At 33.6% G+C, this 15,514-nt stretch overlaps 1 long non-coding RNA gene across 1 annotated transcript in view; it reads right to left on the reverse strand.

Annotated features, from left to right (window-relative positions):
- Nucleotides 1-255: 255 nt before the first annotated feature.
- The window catches only part of LOC128201346 (uncharacterized), a 30,485-nt gene continuing 15,226 nt past the window's right edge, over nt 256-15,514 (reverse strand). The window contains exon 3 of the long non-coding RNA XR_008253201.1: nt 256-435. This is a non-coding gene — a long non-coding RNA (uncharacterized LOC128201346). The remainder of the gene's footprint in view (nt 436-15,514) is intronic.

A 15,514-nucleotide genomic window follows, 5' to 3' on the forward strand; every position in this document is an offset into this window, starting at 1 on the left:
AAATATTAAAGTTAATTTTGGTGTCTTAACGATTTAATCAATATTAAATTTAGCATATGGATAGTATGTAGTATATTATTAAAAATATATATTTACCAAAATAAAAAGCAGCCTTTAGCACTCATAATATACCTTTAAACACACGAAGCATGCTGTGGTTGCCTCTAAATGTAAGAACAGACCTAATCTACTAGTATATTGTATTAATTGGACCTTAACGTTAATTAAATCATGAATCGTCTTTATTATAAAAAAACTTATCGCTCTATATACACATATTTATTTATTATATTACTTTCTGTTACACGTCTATTAACTGTCGTATTTGAAAACTATTACAGGGAACTTTTGCACAAAGCTTAGTACCGTACCGTCGTCTCTTCTGGTACTGACAGTTTCAACGACGCGAATCGAGTGTCCGAGGAATGTAGAAGCCTGAAAGAGAAGCATTAAATGCTTGAAGAAAAAACGTTCTACGAAATAAGTACGTCTCGTACAAGGCACAATAATCGTACTTTGATAACAGATTGAGGCCATTATTTGATTTATATAGTTATAATTCTTTACAGTATTCTATTGTGTGTGCAAATAATTTCTAATCCTTACTATAATATATGTACATAAATAAATATGTGAAAGCGAGTTTGTTTGTTTGTTACCTCTTGGAATTTTATTTAATCTTCGAAAAATTTGGTATTATACATGAGATGGTAAACATGGGTAACACTGCGCTTCGACGCGCAATTGCGCCAACTCACTTTACTATTCTGAAAGTATCAACTTACTTCTTCAAAATAAGTTGACGCACAGCGCAGTACTGAGAGACGTGGAATGGGCTTATATGTATGTAGTAGTGTAGGTATTAAATGTATGTAAATGCACTGTACAATGTATGAACTGGCTTGTCAATCTGTGAAGTACCTCTTAACGAAACCCCGTCGGCATGGAGCCCGCTTCCGTTGAAGAAGTAATCAAGTTTCTCTCGAAATAGAACGTGAAATTTTTGCCGATCTTATTTATGGGGATGATTTAAACCGTCCACAAGTGGCTAAAAAGATTCAGAGAGGGCCGAGATATATCAGGACGTCCTTACTTCACATTCCGACGAAAACGTGGAAAGAATTCGAACTTGTGTTAATGGGGACCGTCGTTTAACGGTCAGACAGGTGGCTGAAGATAATTTGGGCAAAACCGTGGTCCACGAAATTCTAAGAAACGAACTTCAAATGAAAAAATTTGCGCCAAGATCGTTTCCGTGAGTTTTTGAGTAAAAATTCCATTACGGTGACCGAACACCCCCCCTATTCGCCGGATTTGGCCCCGTGTGACTTCTTCTTGTTCCCAAAAACCAAATTGGTACTTCGGGGGCGGCATTTGGGGGACATAAATGAGATTACGACGGGGCAGCTGAGAAACCTACAACCAAAAAAGCCTTCTCACAGTGGAAACGGCGTTGGCACAAGTGCATTATCTCACAGGGGGAGTACTTTGAAGGGGATAAAAGTGATTTACCTGAATAATTGTAAAATAAAATTTTTAAAAAACTTTTATACGTACTTTCCGGACAAACCTCGTACAATGTATGAATTAATGTAAACAAAAGTGAAAGTAGAAATAGAACGAGTTTTATTTATTTATGTTTTAAATACAGCACAGCGATATATGTTACCCTGCGCACCGGCACCATAGCACAAATTTGAGCCGGCGCAATAGAATGCGCCAGATTTACTGAGTTGACGCAAAAAAAAAATCGTCGAGTTACCCATGTCTATCAGATGGAGAAGGCATAGGCTATTATTTATCTTGATCAGTGAACATATCTCGGTCACGCGGACGAAGTTGATGGTAAATATATATATATATATATATATGATTTATTTTGTATAAGTATGCATTATTTTCTGTTAGTTTCTTTACCTATCCCAATAATGAAGTTTTCACTTTATTCGTGATTCACTCTATTCATCCCAAAAGTTGACTGGTAGAGAATGCTACTAGCATTAAATCGCCTTTTGTACTATATTTTCTTTAAGTCAATATAGTTATTTAAATCAAATTAAAATTAGTTTATCAAATCGATCAAAAAAAATATTTTCGGTATTTATTAAAAGGAAAAATAAAGCAAAAGTGTCTATGTCCCTAGAAGGATTGCTAAATTGAAACCGCTATGGCGATAACCTAAATAGAAACTAGTATCAGGAATAAATCATTGGAAAAATTTAATTCACGCATACCCCAGTTGTAACGATAAACGACGGGTGTTTACTTTTTATTGATGTTTTTGTGGCTTATATTGGAGTTGTATTGATTTGTGTTTGTATGAAACACAAAAATAAATTGGAATTCGCCGCGGTAACCCTAAATCTAGTGATTTATGTATAAACACGTTCATACATAGAAACCAGGGTTTAGACATTTTAGTTTAGATATTTTGCCAGAAATGTATATATCTAAATATGACCTCTATTTTTAAATCTTATAAGCTGTCTATCTACTACTGGACATAGGTCCTCCTCTCCTTTGAGGAGTTTTGTAGTAGTTGTCACGCTAGGCAGGTTGGAGACTGCAGCTAGCCTTTGGTGATATTTTAAATGTAGCCGCTACTGCCCATTTCTTTACTATTAAATTCTCTTAGTCGCCTCTTATGACACCTACTGGAAAGGAAAGGGTAGCCCATTCTATGTCGGGTCCACACAGCAACTTATGTTTATTATTTATATACGAGTAGGTATTTATATACAAATGGATAACGTAAATTTTATTAGTGGAAAACTTTGTACAAAAGTTTTGTGCTGGGGTACATTTGTTCCAATCGTGTTTTAGTCATATGGGGTATACCCCATACACTAACGACATAGAATCCTTACATCATCCCAAGTACCACTGCCTATCATATTTTTGCAAATATTTTATTTTTGGCAAAGTTGAAGTGTTTTTTAATTTACAGAGCTAACACTTGTTTACCCCGATATATCTACGTATCTCGATTACACCGTCGGAAATACGAGTAGATATTAGTCAACTATAATTTTTAAGGAGTGTAAGGAAATGCCATGAAGTCTTGGCATATTATAGGCCACGCTTTCCTCTCTCATGAGTGTCGTAAAAGGCGACTAAGGGAATTTAATGGTAGAGGGATCAGCAGCATTTCTCTTTAAACATCACCAAAGCCTGTTGTTACCAATTCGCTTGGTCTGATTGCCAAGTATGGCAACTACTGGTAAATTGCCCCTTATGAAAGATGTCTATGTTTAACAGTGAACAGTTAACAGTTTATATCATGATCATCAAGGCAAAGTAAGTGACAAACGGAGTCGCCGATACGGTTAGTATTATATTAATAAAGCTACTACACTAGTCTAATACGAACTATTATAGAGTACTAATTAAAAGCTAATGTTAGGATACTGAGCTGAATATCTGTCATACAGATGTGTAAGACACTGTACTCGTAATTGTAACGTTAAGATATTCCACAAGACAAGACAGGCTCGTGCCGTTGAATATTAATAGTACAAATAAACTAATGAAGCACCCTCTCAATAGACCTTTGAGTTTAATATTATTAAGAACTCCTTTGTAATCCTAATGAAATTTCAAAAAATAGAAATCATATATATTTTCCTATTATTTTTTTATACAACTTAGAATGGCAAACAAGCTGACGGCAGATCTGATGGAAAGTGGTAACCGTCGCCTATAGACATGAGCATTATGGTACTGCTCATGTCTATAGACGACTTCTTCCATCAGGAGCGATTTATTAATAGTTGCCATGTTTGGCAGGCGGGTTTGCAACGTTAGTTAGGCTTCGGTGATGTTTCAAGAGAAATGCTGTTGATCTCTTGACCATTAAGTTCCCTTAGTCGCCTTTTACGACACTCCAAGACACGAAGGGGTGGGCTATGTTATACCGGGATTTTTTTTTATACAACTTAGAATGGCAAACAAGCTGACAGCCCACCTGATGGAAAGTGGTAACCATCGCCTATAGACATGAGCAGTACCATGGACATAACACAGTGTACTATTTCGCCCATGATACCCCCCATGCGTTGCCATTCCTGAGGACTCAAGTGTTATTCCTCTGTACCCAGTAAATTCACGCCATATCCCATCTATCAAACCGAAACACAGTCATGAAAACACAATTGCATCACGGTAGAAACACGAATGGGACAGAGGTACCCAAGCAATCGACTTTTGTAGAAAGTCTCCCTCTGGTGAGGGAGACTACTATACTGTACTGTAACATCGTTATCTGACGATTTTTTACTATTATATCAGTAGTTAACTGTCCACTGCTGAACATAGGTTTGTCGCATAAAGAGGAGTTTGCCTGTAGTTGCCACGTTTCACAGTCAGGTTGGTAACTGCAGTTAGGCTTTAGTGATATTTTAGGAGGAATTCTGCTGCCTATCTCTAGAGTATTAAGTTCCCTTAGTCGCCATTTATGACACCCACAGCATAAAAACCCACTCTATGGCAGGACCATACATATACGAGTATCTTTATGAATAATACTCATCCCTTATGTCATATAGACAGAGCAAGTATCAAAAACAGGTCAACATTAAGGAGCTAAATTCTCGTTTGTGTGTGGGTATACACCCACATTTATACAAATGTATGTATAAAATTTAAATAAACTTATAAGAATTACTACTTCATATAAACTCTTATTGACTCTCGAGTCACAAAATTACCTAGCACTAGATGGAATAAAAAAATCTGTTTATTTATTTTTGGCAGCTACCTATTTATTATATTTTATCAATAAACTTCAATATTATTATCAAATCCAAATAAAATCTAAATTTATTTAAAGGTAAACCAAACATTCTTAAACTGTTACAAATTCTTTATATACTCTTATATTCATACCATCGTTCTTCTAAACTGAAAAGACTTGATATTATGTCCTTAATTTATTTTTCGCCTATTTAACTATTTTGTAATAAGCACTTTCAATAAAAGGGGTCTGTACCTACAAAAACCAAATCGTTCCACACTAAGAGCCCTCGAGCCTTTTACTCCATTGAGACAGCCTTTGAAGTACACAAAACAAACATAGACAAATTTGTTTCATGTTTATTTAATATCATTAATTTATCCTTTCACAATTTACGTGGCACAAATGATCGTGCTCTTTAAAGATGTATAGTTTAGTGTTGCCAACATTTATCGTTAAGTATCGATTAAAAATCGACACTTAACGATAAATGTTGGCTGGACATAAGCCTCCCATATAGATTGCCATAAAGAACGGTCCCGAGCCACCCGCGTCCCCGCCAGGAATAGCCGAGCCTCCGGGGACCGGGGGCCGTTTCTTTACAGTGGGGGGTTTTTCCAGTAGTTGCTACGCTTGGCAAGCAGATTGGCAACCGCAGTTAGGTCTTTTGAGATATTTTAAGAGGGACGCTGCTGCCCATACTTCGAGCATAAGTTCCCTTACTCGTCTCTTACGACACCCACGGGAAAGGAAGGGGTGGTCCATTCTATGCTGGGACTGACACGGTGAAAAATCGATAGTACGATGATTAATATAATCACATAAATATGACTATCGATAATTGATCTATATATTTGATAGTATCAATAGATCAAATATAATGTATTATTAGTTTTAACCAATGGCTTCGTTCCCATGCTTGGTATATTTTGATTAGTATCAAATTTCACAGCTACAGATTGATTACAGTACCAAAAAACAAACATACTTTCACATATCTATTATTAAAAAGACAAGAGCGCAGCTCTTAAAAAGGATAGATAGATAGATTTTACATTATAATCGAGTAAATTGTGTGAATCTTCACATCGATAAATAAAATAATCATTATGTTATTCTAAGTGAACACTATGGTTTAATTGATAAATAAATTAACAGGCAACATTGTAGTATAGACAAAGGAATCTCCGATATACAAGGTCGTCCATTACCTAAATAGTTTGTATCATTACATCGAATACCAGGCAATGTGTGACAAAAACAATTAATATCTGTCAGCAAATAATATTTATCAAGTAAGCAAAGAGCGAAAGTAGGACTAGTCTGTATAAATATATCAGTAGTTAGGATAGATGTCTACTAAAATTATTCCTTAGTCGTTAATATTTTTATATAACGTGGTATGGAGCACAAGCTAATCATCCGACTGAATTAGCATCGTCATCTATAGACAAGAACAGTAGTACCATTTGCTATATGGAATAAATGACCTTTGACGCCCACGGTACTCGCTGCTTATGCTTTACCATTCTCAAAGAGTAAGATAATTATACCACTGTACCCTGTAATTTCAACGAAACAGCTATCAGCTCAGCGTTTCTCGTCAGAAACACGAGTTGGACTGAAATATTCAGTATATATACAGGACCTTTGTACGAAGTCTCTTAATTTGGATTCCTTTAGAGAATCATCCGTCAAAATCTCGTTCCATCTCGACGACGATTCAGTTTTCGAGTGGCAAGTAACATTGACGTTTGGCTTTTTAAATTTATGCTATTTAGTACTTGTTTTTGATCTTCGAAGTTATGCGCCAAAACATCCACAGCGCCACAAGGGTACGAAAACTACCTATGAAGACAGCGCGTGGAGTACAGTACGTTCTAAAATTTCAAATACATTGCGCGGCGTCAAAACTAAGAATTGTTAATTATATGGTGTGGTGCATTTCCGGTTGAAAAATAATCTACCATCTTAATCAAAGTATTCATTGGAATCAGTTGTTTTCGTTTTGGTCAACCTGTCCCTTACACCCTGTATAATAAAAATAAATTATGTTTTTAGAACACACATTTTCTATTTTATTTCATTTGTGCCAAATTAAACAAAATAGAAAGAAGTGTCACTGTATACATAAATAAATGTGAATAGGTAGGCTATTTATGTTTTATGATTTATTTAATTCGTACTACGCGTACTAGTAAAACAGGTTTTTGAGTGTAAACAAGCGTACAGTGGAGTGATCTTAGGGTGAAATGAAAATTTTAAATTAAATATAATATAAAAAATTAGGATTTCGACGAATGCAAATTGCATGGGACCATATTTTGTGAGAACTTTGAAGGAGTCATTTTAGCAGTCTGGACACCGACCGATCAACATTAAACACCGAACAGAGGCCTATCAATCGCTTACAAACCTCATTCAGAAAGTGCAAACATGTTGTAACATGTGCGTAGACTGAATAATGCTCAGATATTGAAGACTGATAGAGAAAGTTGTAGAATCTCTACTAATAATCGTAGTAACGTAATAGCAGTAGTAATTTTTTTTTATGGAACTGATAATGACAAGCTTACGGCTCACCTGATGGAAAGTGGTAACCGTCGCCTACAGACATGAACAGTAGCATGGACATAACAGAGTATATATTGTTTCGCCCATTATGCCCCGATGTGTTGCCATTCCTGAGGACTCAGGTGTTATTCCTCTGTACCCTGTAAATACACTGCCAAGCCAATTCTCATATGTTGGCAGTCGCACGCATACTAATAGTAGCAGAATTAAACAATACTTGTTAATGACTAACCAAATTTTAGTCATTAGAATTTTGGAACATGTTGGTAACATTTCAGTGCTATAACCATTCGGGACTCGGGACAGGATAAAAGGTAAAGATAAAATTTAAAGTATGCAAATGTTGAACGGGGAGTAGCGTCAGTGATCCCGGCAATTAGTCTTCATTGAGAGTGTCGTCGTATCTGTGTTTTGCATTGTTAATGGCAGTCGCCGACTTCCCGGTCCGTATACTGTGAATGAATTATTTTTATGATATTTTATTAAAAAAATATATATTTATATATAATCATGTTTACAAGGTGGAATCGAAAATATTAGCATTCTGTTGAGAAAGTTTTCTACCATTGTCATAGTAAAAGTCATAGATCGTTAAATGATATAAAAATTTGCACTGTGTAATACTATGTCACCTAATTATACCACATTTAAGCAATAAATTTCATTCATTTGTTCATTCATTTATTTATAATGAGACCACTTTTGAGTTATTAAGGTTTAAGGTAAGGTTTAAGGCGATATTTTGTAAAAATGGATGTTTGTTATTCGTTCATGGAAAAACTACTGATTAAGTTCAAATTAAAACATGGGTAGGTTATATCCTAAATGATAACCTAATCCAATACTTATGTTTACGTTTACTTTATCTACCGACTTTATCTATTCACTAGAGTGAAGCTGTAAAATATAGCTGATGATAAATAGAATAGAAAATCACCATTAAAAACTCATTAACAAAGGTTTCCAAAGCTAAAAAAAAAAAAGGAAAAATAATAATAAAATAATTATAGGTATATGCAGACAGAACTGTTTTCTAATAGAACGAATTAGTGATACTTCGGTTTGTGAAAAAAAAAATATTATAAAATAGAAACGAAAACAGAAAATATTAGGAAAGTATGTCTGCTATTGTAGCCGATGTTTCGTGGCGGCGACTTTACGGAATTCATTTAACCCCACCAACTTGAGAGTGCACAAGTTTACTTCATTTAAACTTGGCACTGGTTACCACTCACGGAAGTCAGGTGTACGGAATATTAAGGTCTAACGCAGGGTTTTGAGAGAATTCAATTCAACTCACATTCTTTATTTAGGTTTATATAGTTTTATGACTAATTTTGCAAAATTTTTAAAAACTTTTGTGAATAATATTATTGAATAATAAGTATGTAGTAGTCATACTATATGACTATTTATTTAGATCAGCTTAGTGAATAATAAATTGCGTCAAAGCTGCCATATCTAAAAGTTGCATAATAAAATCTTATAGTTAATAAACCTAAATATATGTATGAAGTGTCCAAGATGTGATAGTAATATATAATTATTACAAAAATATATTTAAATATGACTAAAAATCTTTTACTATTTATATTATTAAAAAACTAGCTATATCCTGTGGCTTCACTTGTATGTACTAGTATATATAGTATTCTATATGCTAAGTTAGGACATAGTCTACTCATGTACCAAATTTAATTCGAATCCTTTCAGTATATTTTACGTGAAAAAGTAATAAATATTAAGCTATCCGTCGTTACAAACTTTCGCATTTATTATATTAATGGAATAATATTCTAATAGTAATACTATATAAATATAATATAGTGGATGAGTATTTTTTTTTTATACAACTTAGAATTTATTAGACAAACAAGCTGACGGCCCACCTGATGGAAAGTGGTAACCGTCGCCTATAGTGTTTGTATTAGCGCGCTAATTTCTAGAACTGCCAGTTGGATTTTAAAAAATATTTTTAGATTTGTATTGTGTATTATTTAACACCACAATGCGGCAACGGGCGAAGCCACGGGTACAGCTAGTCATTACTAAAATCATTGGCTTTACTGTAATCCAAAAAAATAGTCTAACATAAATATTTAAGGGTAGCCACTCTCGGGTCCATCTATCCCTTCACAATTACACCAGATACAATATAATATGGGTGAAGCAGAGTAATGCAGGTTTTTCAAGCCTCCACTAAACTATTATACGGGTCCTATATACTCATTGTCGAAAGCGTAGTCTTTCCTTACTAATGGAAGGAGCAAATAATACGTAACTACTATGTAGTTTTGTACAGTAATAGATGTTACAGACATCAAAAAAGGTACAAAAGAACATTAAATACGTTGGATTTGATGATGGATCCATTTAGGCATTTTTTAAAAAAACAATGAAATTTTGTATGGTTTTTACATAAAAGTATTTTAAATAAAATTGAATATTAAAAGTAACAATAATAAAAAATATTTTTTAACAATTAACAATGTCAAGTTCACCTATAATATATACGTTAATTTATTTATCATTGCCATATTTACGTTAGTCGCTTGAACAAAAGTCATTATTGAAGTAATAACATTTTTCTAATAAAAGCGATCGTAGTTTAATTTTAAAAGAATTGAGACTGTGTATGACCTTCATTTAGACAGGTCTTTAACAACACTACTGCCTAATAACATGTATTATGTTTGAAAATGTTCAGACGGGGTGTAAAGTTTTTTTAATGGATGGTAATGGAATGGTTACTTCGTCTATGCTATTGATATACTGGCGGTGTGCCAGTGAGGGATGATAGGTGATGATGAAGGTGTAAAGTTAGTAAAAGTTGATGTGTGTATATATATATATATTTAATTTTTAATGCAACTTAGAATAGCAAACATGTTGATGGCCTATCTGATGGAAAGTGGTAACTGTTGCCTATAGACAACAGAGTATACTGTATCATCTATAATTCCCCTCATTCGTTGCCTTATATTAGAATAAATACATATACTGATAACCTCATAAAGAAATGTTGAGTTTCTTTTAGTTCCTTCTTAACGGACAACTTTCAAAAAACAACAGTAAAATCGTAAAAAAAGTCTCTTTAGAAGATATTTCGCATGAATCTTGTTTTACTTTGAATTTAAACTCAATTTCTATATTATGATATTTATAATGGAATACTGGAATGAATAAACAATAGTTTAATACGAAATTAAATTTTAAACTCCCTTGCTGCTGTATCAAATCCAACTACTACTAATTACATAGATATAAACCCTAAATCCCAATATCTAAATACACGAATGGAATAATCATATATTTTAACACACAGAAGGAGAAACTATTCACACTATTAAATACTCAATTAGTACAACTAAAACCTGTAATACCTCTGTGGAATGTAAACTTTGAAGTTATGGACGAAGTTCATAGTCAACTAATAGAGCTTAATATGTTTAATGGAGCATCCCTGAACAGCCATAGTGGGAACCCGTGGGAATCTAACCACTTACTTTAATGACAAATCATTAGCAGACAGCAAACTGCGAGTTTAAAGTAGTGGTTACTGAGGAAGTTGTCTTTGGATTGATTAAAGTGATCTTTGATTTAGTCGATCAATGTTGATAACTGCATATCAAACTAACAATTATTATAAACTGATTATAGTTATTCCTTATTTTCAAGACTATTATGATATACAAATATGAGATTATCTTTAGTTTTTGTTGTAGATAGAAAAATCAAGAAAAAAAAAATAAATGAAAACATCCAACAGTATATGAGAACGTTTCTCGATAGGTTTAATTTGTATGTAGGTAAAAATACTTATAAGTTGAGTGTCTTGATGTCTACAAATAAATACCAAGTGCTAATTTTTACCCGCGATTTCGTACACATACATTTTAAGGTAAAACTTGTACCAGATTTTGACTACGACATACAGAAACAGTGAAATCTACATCCATTTCGGCGTTGTTAATTTTACGTAATGCCGAAATAAACATGCAGATAGAAAGGCAAAAAATCTAAAACATTCACCTTACATTGCTCGTATTAAGACCCATATATATTTTTTCTAAAAAAATCTTCTAAGCGCAGACATAATCTAGTTACAATTTTATTATCATCTACGAGTATATAGATTATAAAGTCTAGATTTGTCTAATACAGTTACTGCTATAAAACTTTCATTATTCTATAAACGAAAGATCTATTTCGAAAACAAACAGGACTTGTATTAGCATAATCACCGGATTTCAAACTAGCCAACGTCAGACATAGTTGGAGACAGCACTGCTTAAGTCCAAACTTATTTATAAGCCACCAGCTAACATCAGATAAAATCAAGACTGTTTAACATTATCGCATTATGGACAATGTATTCAATCTTTAACGTTAAAAAGTACAAAAATATAAATATTCGTTATCATGTCAGCCGTTATCTGTCTATTGCTGAACATAGACTTCCTACATAGACTGCCATAAAGAAAGGCGCTATTGCTTATGGCAGTTTAACATTGGAAGGATTTTGCCAGTAGTTACCACGCTTGGCAGGTAGATTGGTAACCGCAGTTTGGCTTTTAGTGATATTTTAAGAGAGTCGCTGCTGCTCATCCCTCAATCAATAAGTTCTCTTAATCGGCTCTTACGACACCCACGAAAAAGGAAAGGGTGACTCATTCTATGCCAGGATCACATGGCATATAAATAATCATGAATTATTTTAAATTGTGAAATACTTTATATATTTAGTGTAATAAGTATGTATGTAAGTAATCTATCATGTGTTTTTAAACAACTATAAAAATTTTGTCTTAAGAATTTTTTATCGTTTTTGACTACATATGGTTATACCTTAATACCTTAAGTTACTCATTCATGCAACTTGAAAAAATTACCTAAATTGGGACTTCCAAAAGAAGATGATGGTTAATTCGCCATGATTCCATTATTTCATCAATTCTGAATCGATATTCATAAATCTTTATGATTCGAAGCTGTCATTTTTCTTTCGGAATAATACACTGCTTATTGAATAACATAATTTATAAAAAATATACATTTTTATCTTATATATTTTTATTTAATTTATAAAAAGTATCTAACGTCATGTGTTTAAGATAAGTACCGATCCAGTTTGTGACACTTTGGCCCGGGATTATCGTACAACTGTGTCCATTTAATCCGTCAGGCGAACCGCTAGAGCACGTACCATATTCTAGTTTTAAATGCTTTAAGATGATTCCTCTAAATTTAGAATAAATATAGTATTAAAAAATTATAACAACATCAGTAAATAAGAGACACTTAAGAAAAATTTATAAAATTATTAAATAAACATTGTATCCCACAAAAAGTCGATTTCAATTGTGTCAATACCGTTTATTTTTATTTACAAACTAAACCACTGAATCGATTTTGATAAAATTTCTACGGAACCAATCTATAAGTATATCCTATCAGATAAAAAAATCGTTGTCCAAATCGGTTTAGAACTGACGGAGTAATGAGGTAACAAATATAAAATCCAGATAACCCTTCAACGTAACCATAGTGTTTCCGCGTTACAACGTCCGTACCACCTACATTTACGCAGAAACACTTATCCAAAATTAGTTTATAAATTAATGATGTAATCACGTAATCCTTATTTATTAATATATATATATATATATATATATATATATATATATATATATATATATATATATATATATATATATATATTATCCTTAGCGCCTTAACCAATCGCTCTACTAAAAATGTAGGGTGGATAAGGACATAAACTTTTTATCCCAGTCAGTGAATATATCTCGATAACGTGAATATAGTCATAAAAAATAAAGACGATTTGAGAACGTTCTCTTTTTAAAAATGACTTAAAAATAATATAAATATCACTATGAAATATCACTAGGTAAGCTACAAGTTAGTTTCACAGTATCTGCAATTTCGCGTGCACGGCCAATCGACAATATTTTATAGAAAGCTTTCAAAACAATTGAACTGGTGATCGATGTGAACGCACCAATTACCATCGGCCGAAGTAGGTTGTTACACTAGGAATCCATAAAATATATGAATTTCGAACGTTTGCAATATTTTTACGTGCTCTGACAACTGGCCGCCGCAGCGAGTTGGCGAGCGATTGTTACAAACCAATTTGCGAGATACCGCCGTTACGATTATTGAAAAATTTCACAGACACCAATAGAAACGATTCATAAAATCAATTCTAATCGATCGATATTGATATTGTGACATTTTGCACTCTCTATTTGCACCACTAGAACCCTTACCTTTACCACGTAGGGTTTTTGTTTTTAATGGATGATAATGGAATGATAACCTGAGCTTATGATATACGCTGGCGGAGCACCAGTAAGAGATGATAGGTGAGAATGAAAAGGCAGGTCAGGAAGACCATCGTGATGAATTTACTTGGAATTAGAACACGATGGTTTCAAGAGGAAACCGCGAGGAGGTTGTTTTGACATAGTATATTACTAGCAATGGGGCTACTAATCCCCATTATTAACAGTCCCTTTTCCTCTCACCGCGTTGAGTTCTATTAAAAGAACTAAACATAGTGCCCACCTTAGCGTACTTCTGAGCCCCTAAATGTTGAATGACGGTTCCCTGTGCTCTGATGAAGATGAGAAAAAAAAGTCATGTCAGATCCGCGCTGTTTACTCCATAGTGCCTATGACGCCACTCTTAGATCGCACTCCTCTTGAATCTTTAATTCCACCACGCTTCTAAAGCCGCTGCTGCCTAAACGTTTAAGAAACCTGCAACCAACGGAAGGCGAGATACTCGTAATATATTAGACGACTAGACTATTATTATTTTTAACGAAACCTTAACAAATATTATCAGTATATCATACTGTTTTCTTATACTCATTTCTACCTACTTTTACATTTTTACTCATTTTAAGTGTATTATATTAATTCAATTTTCAACAACGACAAAATACAATGCCTGTGAAATTTCAAACACCGTTAAGTTCCACACAATAAGACGGTAATGTATAATGTGTATTTGTGTTGTACCGCTAAAAGCATAATGTTGCCGCAACGTGATGTCGGAATGAAAGCGATTCAAACAGTAGTTCGACTATACAATATTTTTATTCCTGACATGATGGTGAATAAAATTGTCCTTCGTGTATGTCAATTAATTGCACATCATATGTATGTTGTTGCATGCAATTTTATGGTTTTTATTATGACCGAATTAAAAGTTATACCAAGCATTTCTTTTTTCATGATTTTCATTTTCAAAATGTCATAAGAGGCGACTAAGAGGACAAGGTACAGTAGCCAGTGTAAAAGATTGAAAACTCGAAATAAAAAACAAGATTTTTTTTGGAATAAAGTTGACTTTTAACTCGAAGGTCCTATTTTTATTTTAAAGCTAAACTCATGTGCTAAATATACCAAGAAAAAACCATAATGATTTTTAGATGAGGGCTTTTTATTATTATGATTAAATTAATTAAAGTACTCGTAACCGACGAGCGTGTATGAAAAGATTGATGATTGTGAAAGAAGCAAAAGAGGTTTGTTTGAATCGAAGCATTTGGCGTTTCATTGTTTCTGCCTACCCCTAATGAGAAACAGGCATGACAGATATGTATGTATGTATGTAAATTAATGAAAAAAAAATATTTTCTAACAACGCATACTATTTGATGGTTAAGACCATAATGCGTTTTTAAATTTTAGTCTCCGTAAATAAAAGGCGTGGCTTTATCTGCTAGAATTAGATAAGAATGTATGCTACATGTATGTATAAGATACGGTTAATTTAATCAGCAAACATTCATATCTGTTTACCCTCTTATGCTTGTTAAGTAAAGTAAGTTTCTGGTGAATTCATTACGACGGATCATGTGGTACTCTACCAACATAAATCAATGATGGAGCCCAGTTACCATATATATTTTTTTAATGGATGATAATGGAGTGGTAACCCCGCCGGCGTTATCGGTATACGCTGACACTAATGAGGGATGATAGGTGAGAATGAAAGCAGATCAGTTAGTCCATCGTGACGAATTACACTAGAATTAACCACGACAGTTTCCAGGGGGAACCGCGTGGAGGTCGACCTGATAGAGTGTATTGCTAGCAATGGATCAGTTAGACCACATTACTAACAATCTCTTTCTCCCCTACCATATCATTTGACATTTGATAAAAAATTGTA

The sequence above is a fragment of the Galleria mellonella genome, unplaced genomic scaffold (assembly GCF_026898425.1).
Source record: "Galleria mellonella isolate WM207_F2 unplaced genomic scaffold, CSIRO_AGI_GalMel_v1 utg40, whole genome shotgun sequence".
Taxonomy (NCBI): domain Eukaryota; kingdom Metazoa; phylum Arthropoda; class Insecta; order Lepidoptera; family Pyralidae; genus Galleria; species Galleria mellonella.